The following is an 18,443-nucleotide window of genomic DNA, read 5'->3' as shown; positions in this document are numbered from 1 at the left end:
GATTTAGGAAGTTATGCACAAGGAAAGACTATGTTAAAGAATACTAAGGTGGACCATTTAGTAAAAAAAGTTAGGAAATTTCAGAATTAAACTTGCCAGTATAACTACTGTATCAAGGCACATCATGATACATGATCATATACTGTTTTTCCACCAGTTCCTTCAGTGCACAGGCTATACAGAGGTCAACTAGTTAACTAGGATTCATCAGTGAGGATGTTGTCTGTATAATCCTTACTTCATTTACTGCATCAGCTGGACTGTGCATAGTCAGAAAGAAGCGCAGTGTAAAGACCAAGGAGGGATCTCAGTCAGCATGTTGCGTGGTACTCGAGTCTGTCCCTGCCTATAGCCACGTTCTGTGTAATATAAACCACACAAATAATTTGCATTAAGAGTGTACTCTTCATTTTATGTAGGCTTGAGCTGAGACCTAGGAACCACTTTGAAGAAGTGCTGGGCATGCACTGTTTTGGTGAAGGCTGTGGAAGTTCTGCTCTGAGCAGCTACAAAATGCAAAGTTCTCTGAAAAAGTCAGGAATTCATTATTTTAGGTTGACCACCACATATTAGCAGACACTTCTAATCTATCACATGCAAAAAGGGAATAATAAAACCAACTTATTTTGCTGGAATGTTATGAATATAAACTCTATAAATAGAGTTTTAAAACATTGCGTTATAGAGGTAAAAAAAAACCTCATAAGGAGATTAATACTCTGTCTTCCAAATGAGGCTTGAATATTTGAGAAATAAAATGGGGCCATGTGTAGAGCAATGAAGCAAAACAAGCCTCTGGAGAGGCTCACTCAGTTGCTATTTATTCAGTGAACTGAAAGGAATAAAGGAAAAAAAGAAAAATCATATCTGATTGTGGGATTAGAGCCCATTCATGAAACATATTCACAAGGAAGCTAAAATAAGTTGCATGGTCTGCCTTAATTCTGACATTCCCTAAATCTTGAGATTTGCAATTTCAGTAGTTTTTCAGTGTAATACAATAAACTCTAGTAGCTACTATACATTAAAACATAAATTGTGTAATTATACAAGTGATGTAATTTCAGCATATTTCAGATTCTTGCAGTCAGTGGCAGAGCTCAGGCATGCATTCAGTTAATTTCGATACATAATACTGTTAGATACAGTAAAGAAGTTCTAATTTCTAGAGTTAAAAGACATTTCCAGCACTGACTTTCTGATAGACTTTATACTTTGCAACTACATTTAAGACTAAGCACTTAAGTTTGTTCCTCTTTGAAATCCAAGGAAATTTATTTCACTATTAGGCTCTGTGAGTCTAAATTACATCCTTTTGTCAATCCGGGCAGCATTCAGTCCATAGTATTCCTTTCCTTTTTCTAATTTATAATTTAATCTAAGCTGCAGAATTTTAAAGATCCCTGTCAGAAGAGCTTTTCTACAACTTTAATAAAAATCTACTCTTTTTATTTTAGGGAATATGAAATTATCATATAAAATAAGGAATCTGAAGGAGCATTTTTTTCACTGTTTTTCATTTTAAATGGCATTTTTCAAGGAGCATGAAAACATTCTCTGTGAGAAGATAAAATCAGGAATTTTTAATTTCAATCTTTTTTCTCTTCTGATATGTATAATTGACACTGACAGCTAATTTTTTATTGACAAAATAATGCTCCGTGTGAGGAGAATAACACAAATATACTTAATAAAAAGAAATAGATGAGTTAGTATAAAGTTTCATTCCTAATGAGTTAGAGTGGCTATATTTCTCACACTTGGTATTGGTTCCATTCATGGTATTTATTTATTTATTTTAAGATTTTCCTTTTGGGAGGAAGAAAAAGCAAGGGTCTATTCTTTCATTAAAAATAGTATGAGAAAAGTAGGCCCACCCCACCCTTTTTTTAGCACTAACTCACAGCTCAGAGTTGGAGGAGGCCAGGTTCAGTTCCTCGTATGGCCTCAAAGGCTTCTCATCTGTATCTGTCTCATGAAGTTCAACAAAGGCAAGTGCAAGGTCCTGCACCTAGGCAGGAATAATCCCATGCACCAGTACAGGCTGGGGACTGACCTGTTGGAAAGTAGCTCTGCCGAGAAGGACCTGGGAGTGCTGGTGGACAACAAGTTAAACATGAGCCAGCAGTGTGCCCTTGTGGCCAAGAAGGCCAATGGGATCCTAGGGTGCATTAGGCAGAGTGTTGCCAGCAGGTCGAGGGAGGTGATCCTGCCCCTCTATTCAGCCCTGGTGAGGCCTCACCTGGAGTACTGTGTCCAGTTCTGGGCTCCCCAGTACAAGAGAGACATGGCACTCCTGGAGAGAGTCCAGCGGAGGGCTACCAAGATGATTAGAGGGCTGGAGCATCTCTCCTATGAAGAAAGACTGCAAGAGCTGGGCCTGTTCAGCCTGGAGAAGAGAAGATTGAGAGGGGATCTCATCAACGTGTACAAGTATCTGAAGGGGGAGTGTCAAGAGGATGAGGCCAGCCTCTTCTCCGTGGTGCCCAGCAACAGGACAAGAGGCAATGGGCAGAAACTGAACCACAGGAAGTTCCATCTGAACCTGAGAAAAAACTTCTTCACTGTGAGGGTGACAGAGCATTGGAACAGGTTGCCCAGAGGGGTGGTGGAGTCTCCTTCGCTGGAGATATTCAAAACCCGTCTGGATGTGATCCTGGGCAATATGCTCTAGGTGACCCTGCTTGAGCAGGGAGGTTGGACGAGATGATCTCCAGAGGTCCCTTCCAACCTAAACGATTCTGTGATTCTGTGATTCTGTGATTCTGTCTCTTTCCAGAAGAGTATCATAACCAGCCCCCTCACCACAAAGCCTCTTCAGGTGGTGAGGAGGAAGAGCCACAAATGCCGGTTTCATTTTGTCAGACATTCTAATGTAGCAGCAAACATATTGGCCATGTTGCAAAATTTCACTTGCAAAATCAAAAGCGTGAGACTCCTAAAGTGTGCTCCTGGAAGAATTCTGCCATATTCAATTTCTATCATTTTGCTTTGCTCAAAGAAATGTTGCCGACAGGGCGCCTACTCTAGTTGTTACATCAAAGAAATTGACCATGCTGCTGTTTCAAATTCTGCCATGTCAATTCTGTGCCGATTTTTACCTCTTGTTGGTAGATTTCACTTCATACAATTATAAGAAAAATAGCAAGTGTTGTTGAGAGCCTAAAATGCAAACGTGTTGTTGTACAGAATCTGTAGAAGATTTAAAAGACAGGTAATTTTCCAGGCTTAGGTGTCTGCACTCCCAAAGCATACACAATGATGAAGCATACCCGATGAACAAACACATCACAGTTTAGGAATCTATTGCTCACACTGAACCATAGCTGAAGTGTGTTTGGCCAGAGGAGTTGAGCAACATGCGTCCCCATGCCTGGGGGCGGGGAGGAGAGGAATGTAACTGCTGACAATAGTAGCCAGATAAAGGGTAAGCTCCGCATGGTGGAACATTGGTCCATGTACCAGGGTGGCAAGAAAAGCCTGACTTTTTAGAACTTGTTAGGGCAGCAAGATGGGAAGAAGGAAGTGATTTTCTCTGTCCTTGCAGTCTGAGCAGATGGCAAACTGGGGTGTTGTGTGTTGAAGGCCCGACAAGGAAGCTAGGGAACTCTGCAGATTTCTTTCTGGACTGCTTTGAAATCATCAGTGCCCATCCAAAGGGTGAGGCTTCCTGCAGAAGGCAGTTGTGGCCACTTTCTCTTTAAAATCCATTATCAAATAAGTACTTGGTGTAAAATACAGGAACAGCCCTGGGAGCCAGAACCATCACCAGTAAATGTCCTGTGCAATAGGCCTCAAGGTCATGCTGCCATTTTCCAGTCTCCCTTTGCACTTGGCTGCACTTAGAGGCAGCAAGGGAAAGAAGTATCTTGGCTGATTGATTACAGACACTTGGTCCCTGGATATATCTATTTGAACCTCTGAGGCTGAAGGAGTTTAGATTCCCCACTATGTGGATGAAACTGCTTCTCTGCTAGCCACTGCAGTGTGTAAAAGGTAGGTGGCACTCCCATCGTGATCTAAGGAGGCTGAGCTTTACGCTCTTCTTCAGAGGAAATACAGAAGAGGACTCCAGGCTGTAGATCCCAAGGTTATAAAAACACTCTTCTGAAGCTATGAAGGAAGCATATCAGCTCCACAGAGGGCAGTGCTTCGCATGAGCCCAGTGTTCCTTGTGCCAGGGGCTAGTTCAAGGTGTCCTCCTTGAAACGGTGTGTGCAAAGTGTGTAGGGAGCCAAGTTACCCGATGCAGAGGTTTATGTCACAAGTCAGATGCTTTAAAGATAGGACTGCAGGATCTGCAGTCCTTACAGGCTCTAGCCTTAAACAGTTGTCTACTTGGAGACTCAAGGAAATTCATCCACATTAGCTCTAAAGTAGATTAGCTAAACCATATTAAAGCCTTGTGTAGATATTCTCATTCACAATTAATGTTATTTCCTTCTAACATAATTCACTTGGCTAGTGAATTAAAGCAAATCAAATTAAGCTTACTTTAATTCTGAACAAGAATGCCCAGTGTTCCCATAAGGAGGTATGTAGCTTAATATTCTAAATTCACATACTTAAGTAGCACATGTTAGCTATTCTGAAAATTCCTATGTAGAAAAGTCCCAAAATAGTTTGCCATACATTCCGGCATCTTTACAAAATCCAAGCACCTTTTCTCACATTTAACATCTTTTTTAAGCTGGGATTTTAGGCTAACGCTGCTCTAGTTCACGTCAGATACCCAATAGGTTCTGTAGCCGCATATCTATATGTATGTCTCAAAAGCACAGATGTGTGTGTTTTTTTTTTTTTGGGGGGGGGGGGATGTAGCTGTTACTGAGTACATGCTATTCATTCCCTTCTTGCTCCTCAGCGTGGTGGCATGGGTCCTGCCCTTCCCGCCCATCGTACTGTACTGCTGCCATCACAACCCCTTATTGAACTGCCTCCTCGCAGCAGTTGTCAACAAGCACACCGCCCATGGGAGGACTGCCCCAGCGAAGGAAAGCACGCACCGTGGAGCAGGTGGAGTTAAAGCGGCAGCTAGGAGCTGGCGTCTGTGGAGCTAGCTATGTCAGGCAGACTTAGCTATGTATTTGTGGGCAGAGGTGACTCAATTTTTTCCTTATTATTGGAATGTCAGGCATGTTCTGTCTGTAGCAACTCCACTTTTGTATAAATTCAACACAAATATCTTTTCTATGTTCACTTTTTTACTCTAATTCAGCAGACTACATTTTTAGACCTTATATTAAACATTCATGAAACCTTTTTTCAAGATTTTACCTGTACGATGCTTTTTTTGTCTCTTGTAAATAATTGTCAGTGAGATATTGTTTCAGTGACAAATTTGAACTCTTTATTGATTCATTTTTAATTCTTGCTCAAAGGTTTGTCATTTGAAAGTAGTCTGAGGATGAATAGAACCTAATCGGCATCAATAAGAAGGGAGATAACCCAGTTAATTTTTTTTTTTTTGGCTTGTCTCAGAGTCCTAATGTCTGGATGAAATGAACACCAAGGAACCCACAACAACAAATTACAGCATAGTGATGCACTGCAAGCCAATACGCAGGTTGCTATGGGGAGCTGTAGAACTCAAATGTTTGAGACTACACTTAAAGAGGCACCTAATTCTTAAACCATGTGCTTAAAATACCCTGCTCAGCCACACTCAGTCCTGGAAGCTCCTAATTCCAAAACCACCTACCTTTTCAGGTTTAAGCCCTTCAGGCTGTTACAGGTGCACTTTGCACCACCCCCGAAGTTGCTCAGATCTTCATAGGTCAAGCAGCTCACTGCTTAATGTGCATGTAACACTCATCAGCACAGATTAACTTGGTGTTTCTCTGCCTGACTTTCTTAGAGTTATGGTGGATACACTAGAGCCCATCTGAAACAAACTGCAAGGATTAGTTTTCACAAATGCACCAATAGTCCCCGATTTTAAAAGAGGACTGGAGCACCACACCACACATTTCCATTTAAAACTTGGATTTAGTTAACACTGCAATGGAATGATGTTGGGATCCTGAGCAAATAGAAAGAATTTTTCAAAAAATTCCAAATTATGTATACTTAGTAAACACCATCAGCCTACTTAGCTCTAACAATAAGCTCAGGCATTTTGCCTCTGTTGTGGCTGAATAAACCTTTATTTTCTATTAGACTTGAATAAAACATAATAGCAATCTGGTTGCATCAATTTCTGCTGAAAAAATACAACCTAAGGGAAAACAAGGCCTAGAGTAAACATAGTACTTAAGTGCCTGCAAGGTGAACTCTAACACTCCTTTTTTAAGCGTCTGATACCTGAATGCAGGTCCCAGAAACGGAAACCCTGAAAAAGGTACCTGCACTTTCTGTGCAGACTTTCCTCCCCGGCCAGCGCAGAGGGATGAGATCCAAGATTCGCGCACTGAGGGATGAGACCCACGACTCTTGTGCCAAGGGATGAAACCCAAGACCTACACACTGAGGGATGAGACCCAAGATCACTCATGCCAGGCTTAGGGACTCTCTGTAGAAAATTCTAAACACAAGGTGCATTTGAACTCACACTCAGTTAGATGTTGGTATTTGTTTGTTTGTTATATACTGCCTTTAGATTGAAGACAGAAATAATCCTGAAAAATTAAGTAGATACCAAGACTTCTTTCTTCTCAGGAAGGGACCTGATCAACAGGGAGGACACAAAAGATGACATCGCAGGACGTGTGAGGTGTGTGCTCAGAGCACACTGGCCGCATGATGCTCTCCCGGCTTGCCCAGAGGAAGCATTTCCCACTTCCTGGATCCCAGATGGATTTAACCAGAACCTGGGAGCTTTCAGGTCAGAAGGAGGTTGGTTTCACATGCTTTTGAGATTAAGCAGCTGCTGAGCACAGAGGTTTTTAAATCATATTTTCATATTACCTACCTCAAGTCAGTCCAAGTTCTTTTTTGTTTGCAACTTTGGGCATCACAGGGAGTTGCTGAGGGAAGAAGTAAACCATTGGTTTTTTAGGTCCTTGCCGAGCCTCTTTTCAGTCATGAATATTTATTTTGCAATGGCTGAAAAGTACATTGCATGCCCCTGACAGGGTCCCCTTGGGCTGATACGTTACCATGCTGACATTCACAGGGAGGATTCAGCCCGCTTCTGCGGTGCAACAGAAACGTTTGGGAGTATCAGTGGGTATTTGAAGCACTGGATTTCTTTGGAGATCAGTTCTCCCTGGGTGCTTTTTCTCTGCATATAGAAAAAGACTCTCTTTTGGTATTTTGGCACTTATAATAAATTAAATCTCCTGCTGTATGAAATGCAATGTTATCAAGTTAGTTCCCACTCTTTCAGTTCCAAGATAGCATGGGGGAGTGTCAAGAGGATGAAGCCAGCCTCTTCTCCGTGGTGCCCAGCAACAGGACAAGAGGCAATGGGCACAAACTGAAGCACAGGCAGTTCCATCTGAACCTGAGAAAAAACTTCTTCACTGTGAGGGTGACAGAGCACTGGAACAGGTTGCCCAGAGAGGTGGTGGAGTCTCCTTCGCTGGAGATATTCAAAACCCGTCTGGATGTGATCCTGGGCAATATGCTCTAGGTGACCCTGCTTGAACAGGAAGGTTGGACTAGATGATCTCCAGAGGTCCCATCCAACCTAAACGATTCTGTGATTCTGTGATTCACTTCCTTCTCAATTCACGTTCTTCAAGATAATTCTTAGACTAAGACCTTTGAAATCATCTCTTTCTCAAGCTCCAAAAAACTTATAAAGTGAAAGAAGTCATTAATGTCAAACTTGTTGTCAAGTAGTTATTCAAACTGCCAAGTAACAGCATGATAGCAACAAAGAATAACACCCAGTATTTTGCATATGAAATATGTTGACCTTGCATAGTTCTGACTCACACAATAAGTACTTTTGTAACCAGTGTCCAGTTTCAAGTGTTTATGAAAGAGAATTTCCTCTGGAAAGAAGGTAAAAAAATGAAATTTATTTCCAGTCTGCCTGATGGTTAAGGTGTATGTTTAAAATATTCTGACTGAAAAAAAAAATCAGATGCATATTATTGTTAGATATTATTTGCTTGCTTGGTCACTGAAGTTTTAAAGGACAAATGACAGGCATTCAGCAGAACATTGGTAAGCTGTTCTACGTAGAGCTTTCCTTGTGGCACCCACAGTCATTCGAGTGGAAATGAGAGTCCAGACTGAACAAATCTTTACGACATGTTTACTGGCCAGCAGGTCACAACAATTAGAAAATGAAGCTGGATTAAGGTAAAAACACAAACTATAACAATAGTCTACTTTTTTGGTCTCTTTTAGATGCACATTTTTCCTCTTCAGATACTAGAGGGTTAATTATCGACATATTTCGAATTGGACTCTGCCCGTGGCAGTGCTGTGTTACTGTGGGTGTCTCCAAGCTCCTTGCTAGAGCCTGCTTTGTGAAAAGGGTTTGTTGTTCTTCCAGATAACATCTCTGTTTTAACATTGGATGAAAATAGATGATAGGGATATGCTTGCTCAGTTCTTCTGCACGTTTATTTAGCAACATATGTTAGGAAAGTGGCACCCGTTGCTAAAATGAAAATATCCAATTCATGTTGACAGCAGGATCTGCCAGCTCTGGTTTTTTGGATATTTTTTTACCCACATTGCCAGTAGGCAGCAGATGTACAGCATGTTTGTTACTGAAATCTCCCTGAAAAAAAAGGCAAAAAAGGCTCAATGAGAACAAAATGTGGTGAAGCATCTCCTCATTCAGGTGGTAATTTTTTGTTTTAAATAGAATGCTATACATTAGGCAACATGTCAACATACCTATATCCCTAAAGTAGCGTGGAATTTTAGGTCATTTTATTATTCTTTTATGTTAATTGCCTTGTGACTGACAGACTTTGAAGTAGTGTATTTTTCTCTTAACATACAAGCTGGAAAAGTGCCCAAAGCATTAGCTCATCAACCAGCCATTTGTACCTGCTGCTCACTGTCTACTACCGCTAAATATATGCTAATGATGCTATCTGAATCTTGGGAGGATCAGGATGAATTTGTAAATTGTGCTCATGCCAGGAAAATGAATGCTACTTACAAAGATGACAAAGAAAGCAGCTGCTTTTAGATGAGATGAATCACCACATTACATGTTACTCTTGGGTAATAAATTGTATTTCCTCTCTTGAAATCACTTTTTGGAAGCATGTGGTTATATGGCAACTATAGCACGTCAGAAACCTTTCAAAGCCTTTTGAGGTGGAATATAAAAACAGTATCAGATTTGGTATTTTTGAACAGACTTATGTTTAGGTACATACTGTTCTGTTATAATGTATTTCTCTTCACATGTTGCATCCTAATTAAAAAGCAACGGCCTTTAAATATTTTATAAGGGTTTTTCTTTCCATATTGTTATTAATTTCAAGGGTCTTTTCAGCAACAGAGAGCAGAGTTCTGCATGTCTGAAATGCATATGTATAAAGTATATCCAAACCAATGGAATAACATGAGAGCAAATCAAGCCAATTTGAAATTCCAGTGTTGTGTAAAATAATGTGGACTGTATGTTTGTTATGAGAGAACAATTTAAGGTAATTGCAAGTACAGGTGGAGTCTTTTGCTTTTTTGGAAGATGATTAAGACAACTGACTGAACACTTAGGTGCTGCATTTGACAAAAATGCAGTTACATATTGGACTGAAAAGGAGCAGTAGAGAGTATTACTATGGAAAAGAGTGATGCCATTTTTTGTGGCATTTCTGTGGCATCAGGGTAATGCCTTTCTCAAGTGCTTTCCCTCATCTGATCCCCCAAAACTAAAGTTGGAACAGGAGAGTTTGAGATAAATGGTCAGTGATAGAGAGCAGGTTGCTTGGCCTTCCCTCAGCGCCTCAATGGTGAGCACTCGCAGGGCGCAGAAACAACTCTCGTGCCGCGTGGCTGCTGGCTCTGCAGCTCCCCGGGTGCCGCTGTGCTTCCATGGGGCTGTGACAGGCTCCCATGCCAACCAGGAGCGCTTTGCAAGCTGTATTCTCTGAGGAATTACAACAAACACAGCTCTAGCTTTCAAATCTTGTTCCCAAGGGAGTCCAAAACATGCTAGACCAGCCAAGCTGATCAGATGATTTTGTAAAAATCTTTTTCTCCAAAGTCTTAATACGTTCTGAATAAGTCATAGGTTTTCTTTAATATGATAGACCACTGGAATGTCAAATTTTTCTGTTTGTCCTTGCTAGGGATGAAATGACATGAAAGGGCCTTAAAATATTTATATTTAACCACAAAAAGACTTCTCCAAAAGCAATGGCCTAGAATACATGCAGGAGGTGTGACCGAGCAATACGTGGATCATGCAGAGCTGGCAATCCAGGACACGACATTCTGCAGGGGGTACTGCAGCCCTCAGAGCACCCCAGCTCACAGAAGTGTCACACCAGCTTAAGGTCATCTTAGCCCACGGTATTTCTAGCAACAAGAATTGCGCTTACCCTCTTAGAGACAGCACAGAATTTCACTGCATGGATTTTAGTACAACCCAGCAGCTTAAAAAGAAAAAAGGAAACCAGTTACAGAAGGCCATCTTTTTGGATTAGAAAATCTGAGTAAAGGACAGCAAACACAAGAAAAGAATAAAAAATAAGTAAAGTAGGTTGATTAGACACCCTAAGTCCCACATGTCCATTTCCCTCTCACTGCATCTCCCTCGGTTCAAGGATGTCTGTCCTTTCCACCTTGGGAGTCAGCCCTTCCCAGCCTGGGGATGTCCCTTTGCGCAGGGCAGTTCCTGACCCAGGAGTTTCAGAGGACAGACTCTCCTTCTGTATTTCAAGATCTAAGTCCTGGCCACCTCTAACCGGAATTTCCACTTCCTAGTTCCAGCACATGTCACAGCTGGAAGATGACATTTAGTGACATTTTAAGTCTCAAGTGAATTTATTGCAATTACATAATTTTTATGAAAACATAGTTATGTCCAGAGACAATAATATTTTGTTGTATAACCGTGTAGCCCTGAAATACAGTTTTGTCATTGACAGTTGCAGGCCATAAGCTTTTTACTGAATTTGCAAGGCCTCAGAACTGGGGTCTGTCAGGCCTGGTCTGTCTGAACTTTTTTTTGACCTGCCTGCAACTTTGTTTTTCTTGGTTTAGCTGTGACAACAATTTCTCTAATTGACTAGGTGCCTATGGTCAATTTATTCTACTTTTTTTTTAATCTTTGTGTGGTACAACCATAGTTTTATACAGATAGCAGTAACAAACAGCTATTGTATGTAGGATGAGGTATTTATGACTCTTAATACAACAGTGTAATATAGCAAAATATGGGCCTGCTTATGGTAGCAAAGGCTTTGAGAAGTGGTGACACAGGATGTGGTGTAGAGGAGTACAGGTATGGGATGATCAGAGATGGGGCGCAGGCTGGCACTGGAGACCCCATGGGTAAAGGTAACTCACTCATAGTCAGTTAAAGAAATGCAGACCTGGAGCTGGGCAAAACTGGTTTCAGGGGTAACAAAGAGAACAGAGAAGTAGCATCTAACATAAGTAAAAGGCACAGTATATAGTAAATTTGGATGTAACATGGAGCTGCAGGCCAATGAGGAAAGAGAAAGGTGTAAAAGTGCATGAGCAACATATGAAAATGACCCCAAGTGCATCTTAATGAGGAAGAAGAAAAGAGCGACATCAACATCATACTCCTCCCAGCGAGGGGCTCTGGAGGCTAATGATGTACGGCGTTATTCTCTCCAGGAGGCTGAAGGTTCTGGCCTGGAGACCCAGAGGAGCAATGGGAGGGTGAGCATAACTTCATGAAAAGGCATGAAAACTAAGTGTGTGTGTCGCAATTTTAATTCTATTATTATTATTATCGAACCTTTTTCTGTATAGAAGTACTCTAATGCATTAATATTCTATGTTTCTGTGTACTAATTAGATCTAGACTAATAATGATTCTTGAATTAGAAAGTTAAGATTTACACTATAATAACAATAAATTCTTGGCTTTACTTACACATATGATTTGCTTCCTCTTTGCCCATAAACACAATTTTGAGCATAACAGTTGGTTTGTTATTTCACCTATAGAAGGAAAGGAAATGTTTATTAATGTTTCAGGAGTTCCTGACCCAAGGCAGACAAGCCCTTTGCGCTCATTGCCCCCTGCCCAGGCGTAGGGTGCACAGCTACACCAGAGCTAGCAACCTTTAAAAGCAAATCGCCAGGTCATATTTTTCTTCCCTAAATTCATTTGCAGACACTATCTCTTAAAAAAATAAGATGTTTTGAGTCACGAGCCCCAGTGGCAGGCGGTGGCCATTGCTGAGTTTGGAGGCAGCGGGGGAGTCTCTGCCTCTCGGCCGAGTCCCAGCCCTGCTCCGAGTTGGTGCCTCAGAGCTCGCTCCGTTGTCCACACTGTCGGCTGTCGACCCCGGCTCGTACCAAGATAAAAGTCACAGAGGAAAAAAGGCATTTGATTTTAGTCGTTTGGGCCTGGGAGTCTGACGTAGGCAGACCTGATAATAACCATGACACCCGTTGGCTACAGCAATGGGAGGATACTGATTTAACAGCCTATTTAGCCTGGGCCAGGACCTCAGAGGACAAAGTATTTTTGTCTCTTCTGTGGTTCAGCCTCAACATCCACTATCCACATCAGTATTTTAAGGTAAAAATACTGCTTCATTACCAGTAAAGACAAGACACTGAAGTCACAGCAGGGATCATCAAAAGGAAATTTTGGCCCTATGTAAAAGACTTGCACTTCCACTTGGGAAAAGATATATTGATATGTTGAACTGGATCAACTGTAAGAAATACTACGGTGCAGCCGTAAATATCACAGGCCCAGAGACCTGAAATGTCAGGGAAGAGCGGGAAAATCATTACAGCTTTGGCAAATGGAGATGGATGTGGGGAGAGAGGGTTTTCTTTACAGATACTCTCCAATGGCAGTTTTACCAGGAAATAATTGTATATTTATATTTTTGAAGGCAGTTTTCCAGGCTAATAATATTACTTCTGCTCTCTGCTGAGAGCTGCTATGCCTGTGAGTGTACCACAGGCTGAGCAACTTGCCACAACAGAAGAATCCTGCTGTTATGCAAAGTGAGGGCTTTGCTCAAGCAGACCAGATGAGCATGCCATAGGTACGTCAATAGGAGCATGCACACGTGTCGAGAGTGCAGAATAAGCTTACAATGAAATAAATCTTAACTTTCTATTGCCTCTTCTAGACATTGTCTTGTATAGAATAAGAAGAGGAGGAAGAGAACTTTCTGAAGAACAAAACTTATTTGAACTAAGATGATGCAGACCAGCCATAGAGAAGGTGATTTGAAAGAAAATCAGGTGATAGGAAAAGGGCAGTTATCTCTGTTGATGAAGTAAAGAAGCAGATATAAAGAGAGCCTGTGAAGAGATGTGAAGTAAAGTTTTGGGACTGCACAGTAAAATTGAAGGGGAACTCGGCAGAGAAGTGGAAAGAATATTTTAGGATTCTCTGTTATCATAATTGCTGCCGGTGTTTCCTGATTCCAAGTTGGAATATGCGTTCTACAAGCAGAAAAAAAGGCATGAAAACTGGCTGTCAGGCTCGTGAGCAGGACTTGTGACTCCCTGACTTAGAGCCATATCTGACCAGCTCCTGCCATGTAAATCAGCTGAAAGCACAACTTTGCAGGGCGGTGCTGGCCAGCCAACCTCAGAAGTCACCAGCTTCCACCAGTAAAGTGCTGTTGCATCTCTCCTTACAGGTGCCTTTTGCCAATGACTGCTCCCAACCTTATGCTGCTCTACACTTTCTAAAACATCCAACATCCCTTTTCTCACTACAGAAGTTAACCTCACCTCTGCTCTTCCATACAACAATACAAGCCAGCTCTGGTTCTCTGAATCTAACCAAAAGTGAGATTTTCTGAAATATCAGGCCCACAATTGCAAGTTGTGAATATACATACACATCCATACATTCACAGCTATTCTGTATACTTTGAAAATAGCTGCATATGCAAAATAAATTCTTGTGCTTAAGAGGTGCCACCAGCAGATGTTATGCACACCATTTTGACTATGGAGTAACTGCTCTGCTCAATGAAATGTCCTACTTCATACCCTTTTGCACAAACGAAGTTTCCTTTTTCGTATACTAAATATGCACGTAGTTTAAATTTTTTACTGATTTGCAGTTTCCTAGATTCAGAAGTAATCACACCGCCCTATACACATGCCGTAAATCCTATATACACAGTGCTTTGAAGAAGAACCAGAATTAACTATAGCAGTTTCAGAATCTGCATTGAGTGTGGTGGGTTTTCATACATTTCTCAAAACAATCCACTTGCATGAGTGTCTGATGTAAAGAACTGGAATACATGCCATCTACCTTGAAATATGTAATTTGTATCTATATTAGCTTTAGAAAGACGCACTCTCTGCACTGTTTTTCGCTGGAGCAATGGAAACTTCAGGTCCATCCCACTGAATAAGCAGTATTTATTAAGAAAAGTAACATTAAATGCAATGTTATCTTTACTTTGGATTTAAATGAGAAGGTTAAAAAATAAAGACTTCTCCCACCATTATTCCTAATGCAACAAATCAGTTCTATTAGGGCTGATAAGAATGCATGTTTTATTCCTTTTCCAAACAGCACTCCGAAGTTTGCCTTCATTTTGACCCGGTTAGTGATATCCTAATCTAGACCGGTGGATAAAGTTGCCATCAGTTAAAAAATATATTTCATCTGAAACATAACCTAGAGGAAAATTCGATCTTTTGTCCTCCTTGGCAATCTGATTGAGGGCAACTGATGTGAATGGCTTCCATATATTTCTATTAGATTTGACAGACTCCATCCCACACCCTAAACATATTCAATTTTAAAGTACTAGTACAGTTATTGTCAGGACGGTCTAAGACTATAAGAGAAGCAGTACTCTTAAATGTAGCAACTGATAGTTGAAGAAAACCGGCTGAACAACAATTCAAATATTTGGGATGTGCAAAATCTTTTTCAGGTACCTCTTCAGGATCTAACGGGGGGTGAGGGGGAGGACATACCTAAAAGTGCCTGTGTTTTTCTCCAGCTGCACCACTTACTCTAATAAAAGATGACACCTCTCCCTCCCCCGTATTTTAAAGGCAGTTGCAAACCTACTGAATCTTTCAAAAACAATTGCTAAAGATGTCCATCAGTGAGAAAATTCTTTGTTACTACTAGGTGAAAAACAGGCAAGTATTTGAATATCAGCTAAAACAGAACAGTACTCGTCCTGAATTAAACTAACACCCAGCAAATCTTATGTGGAAGAGGATGCTGGACTGAGATGTTGATATGCCAGTCTATTAAGACAAAATGAGACATGGGGGGTATGAAGAATGGTATGATAAAAGCAGATTATGCTTTACCATTCCATTTCACTGCACTACATTAGCCTTACTTTTAATTCATAGAAGTGTGTGCTAGCCAGATGTGTAAGTGGATACTGAGGACAGAAGGCTTCAATAGGGATATATTGCGTATGTGTATAAGCAGAATGTTTCTTTAAAAATAGCAGCTTTCCTGGGCCAAAACCACAGCTGAGGTGGATTTTTGGGGGTTGGATGCAATCCAAAAAATTTGAGATGCTCCTTTTAAAATGCAGTAGTGAGTCTGATTTTGCTCTGCCTGTGAGTCGCCGTCAGATAAAGCAAGTCTGCTCCTGGTGACGGGGTCGAGCTTGGCGTCAGGCTCCCATGAGCCGAGCCCAGCTCCAGCAGGTCAGCTCACCGGCGCAGTGTGGACCAAGCGTAGCGCTACAACTGCCGGAAGAACACAAACGGTAATTTGCAATGAATGGTCCCACCTGTTTTATACAGCACAGGCCTCGTTCCTCACATTAGGGTTAAAATTATTAATAGGCATCTGATTACACAAAGTGTACGCTGGTATTCAGAGCAAAAGAGTGAGGATGTGCCGGCGGCTGAGCCGGTCACGCTGCAGGGCCCGGCGCTGCCCAGCAGAGCTGCGCTACACGCCCCGCCTGCTCGCTGGGCGCCTGAAAGCTGCCGGATCCTTTTAACTACTAATTTACTAAATGAAATCTTTGATTATCAATACTTTCTTCAGGAATGACCATTTGCAATATTTTTTCAACTCAAAATAGCTGTTTCTTGGAAACATCTGTGGTTGTTGTAGGTACAAATGCACTGAGATGACCAGATATAACAGACCAGGGCTTAGCCTCAGTCATATGATGCTTTTAGTGTAAGCTGTGCTGACAACTAAAATGTGTCTTTTTCATGACTAAATAAAAAAGAAAAATGTGAGGTTTTCTCTAGTGTTGCAATTAATGTACTGGGAACACTTTAGTGGAGCATGAATCTTGCAGGGACTAGCAAACATTATGCAGAAGCTGGCCAGTTTCCTGCATTAATGGATTGGCTGCTGTCCAAACCGAACCCCCTATATGAAGACAGGCACATGTTTAAAGAGATTACTCAGCAGATTCTTCATTTTCAGCTATGAAACAAACAGTATAATCAAGAAACTCCTTCCCAAATATTTCTAGTGTTCATGTTGCAATAGCAGACAAGAGTATATGCAGAAAATTATATTCAGAGGCACTGCTAATTCCTAAATTGCTCTTTGAAAAATCTACAGTCATTTCAGATGATCTTATACTTTACTTGTTGCGTACTGGCAGTGCTCTAACTTGTAGCCCTGAATTAAGAGGGAAGCCTAAAGAGTTGTACTGTATATGGAACGTGAATTTGGCTTTATATCCTGAGTTCAGAGTCTATGCAGCTTTCGGAGAGGGGTAGCAGGGGTGGAGGAGGAAAGCCAGAAAACAAACAGGATAAAAAAAGATTCAGAGACAGGCACAGTTCAAAACCACATTCAAGGACAGAGCCATAGTACGTGGCTAGATATTAACAGTCTGATGAGTAAGTTCATTGCTGCAGAGTTCCTGTTAAGAAATCCTCTTTTATTCCTCCCAAAAATTATTTACTTCCCACAAAGACTTTTTTCTTTAAAAAAACTTAAATTTTTCCTCACTGAAATAAGAAGGGATGAAAAAATAAGATAGAAACCTTCTCCTGTTGAGGCAGCTGGCAATATTTCTAAAACCAAAAAAAGCTGTATGTTCAGACACCTTGGAGGAGCTGAGAATCTGAACTTGAATTTTACAGATAGAAGTTTACTAACCAAAACCCAAATCTAAAAGCTTCTTGAATTTTACACATTTGAAATCCTACTTTGAATCTTTAATAACGTGCTTGAGGCTCACCTCAAAAATGCTCAGAAATGTCGTAATGCTCCGTTGTGCTTTACATCAAACAAGATACTGGATGGAATAATTTTCTGCAAAGGCATGTTGCTTTTGTATGTCTTATATTTGGCAATTTTTTTCTCTTCATCATTAGCAAAACCCACTTTCACTTTCCAGAGAGCAATAATGCCTGTATAACACAAAGATGCATCATTTTAGGCAACTTGCTGTTAAATTTCGAAGATAAAAATTGCAAGAGTCACCTAATACTTATATTTCTACTTACAAACACATTAATTATAGGATTTTTAAAACCTGATATTTACTCTGTAAAAACATATTGCCAGTGTTAAGGTTACTAGTGGAAAACTAGGTATTTTCTTCATATTTACAAGATCAAAACAGCTCCAACCAAATTTAAAACCTGCATTAAACACAGTTTTGAGCTGGCATGCGAAGAAATTTTTGTTGGCCACTTCCTTGTTCGCCGGTGGAAATGAAAATGCTATGCTAATTGCAAAAATCTTTGTGCTAAGCGCGTGGTGACCCTGTCTTAGCTCTTCTCTCTCGGCTGGCTTGCCCGTGCGACAGCAGCCAGGCATCTGAGGGAGCGCAAGCCGCCCGCCCGCCTGCCGCTGCAGTATTGCCACTGAGGGAAGGAGCCAGCCGTGGCTTTGCTACCAGCTCGGGTGTGCCGCGGCGCGGAGCAGGGCGCAGCGCTGGGCCCGCGGAGCAGCGGAAGGGCGCCGAGGGCTGCCCCCACACGCCACAGCACCTACTCGACACGGCGAAATGCACTTTCTCCTAGCTGGGCCGCAGGCAGGAAGGACGCGAAATCCGACTTTCCACGAGGATGCGCTTTTCCAAGTAGGTCCTTCTGAGCCTATGGCCCACCAGTGCAAACCTCGTTTCCAGTCAGGCAAGGGGAAGTCAGAGAGGTCTGCAAAACAAAACGCAGTTCGCCCGGTTTACTGGAACCGCCAATCCCAGCGGTGCCGGAAAGGGGCTCGTCCCCGCCGTGGGTTGCGGCGGGAGCGGTGGGGCTGGAGGCAGGGTGCTGGCCGGGCAGGCCAGGGCGCCCGGGCACCGCCGCTCGGCGGGGGCCCTGCCAGGCGACTCCGGCCTGGGTGCTGGCCCCAGCCGCCTGCCAGATGTAGCAACGTTTCCCAGCCATCTCCGGAGCTGGTCCCAGCGGGCTGGAGAGAAGCAGAA

General features: G+C 41.8%; 1 protein-coding gene and 1 long non-coding RNA gene across 7 annotated transcripts in view; one reads left to right on the top strand and one right to left on the bottom strand.

Annotated features, from left to right (window-relative positions):
- LOC104146900 (sorting nexin-18) overlaps window positions 1-9,357 on the top strand; it is a 34,130-nt gene extending 24,773 nt beyond the window's left edge. The window contains exons 3-4 of one of the 6 annotated variants that reach the window (XR_011137404.1): window positions 4,865-5,016; window positions 6,658-9,357. The gene's annotated coding sequence lies outside the window, so the exon portion shown is untranslated. Of the gene's footprint in view, window positions 1-4,864 lie in introns of all 6 variants that reach the window. The other 5 variants (XR_011137402.1, XR_011137403.1, XR_011137401.1 and 2 more) reach the window with 5 other exon arrangements.
- On the bottom strand, window positions 8,557-18,146 carry LOC138064129 (uncharacterized). The gene is made up of 4 exons (XR_011137405.1): window positions 18,011-18,146; window positions 17,250-17,421; window positions 11,993-12,060; window positions 8,557-8,680 (listed from the first exon to the last, which is right to left on the bottom strand). It is a non-coding gene; the product is annotated as an uncharacterized lncRNA (long non-coding RNA).
- Between the last annotated feature and the right edge of the window lie 297 nt (window positions 18,147-18,443).

This window comes from Struthio camelus, chromosome W, assembly GCF_040807025.1.
Source record: "Struthio camelus isolate bStrCam1 chromosome W, bStrCam1.hap1, whole genome shotgun sequence".
Lineage (NCBI taxonomy): Eukaryota > Metazoa > Chordata > Aves > Struthioniformes > Struthionidae > Struthio > Struthio camelus.
Note: the sequence above shows the minus strand (reverse complement) of the source record. Positions and strands in the feature narration are given on the sequence as shown.